Source organism: Penaeus monodon, chromosome 27 (genome assembly GCF_015228065.2).
Source record: "Penaeus monodon isolate SGIC_2016 chromosome 27, NSTDA_Pmon_1, whole genome shotgun sequence".
Lineage (NCBI taxonomy): Eukaryota > Metazoa > Arthropoda > Malacostraca > Decapoda > Penaeidae > Penaeus > Penaeus monodon.
The window spans coordinates 39,518,830-39,519,087 of NC_051412.1; positions in this window are offsets into that span (position 1 = coordinate 39,518,830).

A 258-nucleotide genomic window follows, 5' to 3' on the forward strand; every position below is an offset into this window, starting at 1 on the left:
GGGTAGTGAGTGGTTGAGTCGGCTCGCTGTATGACGAATTGGTTGTGGTGGCCCGGCCGGCGTGTTCTGTGGCGGGACTCACTCGATGCCTCTAGCCGTGGATGGGCAAGCTGCAGTCGTGTGCCGGTCCAAGTGTATGGTGACCGGGCGTGCGTGCAGTGTGATGTTGCAGAATCTGGAATTGTGCCGTCCTTGTGGGCGGTTGATTTGTATATTAGTGTGTTATGATGTGTGATTATATATATTTTATATAGTTTA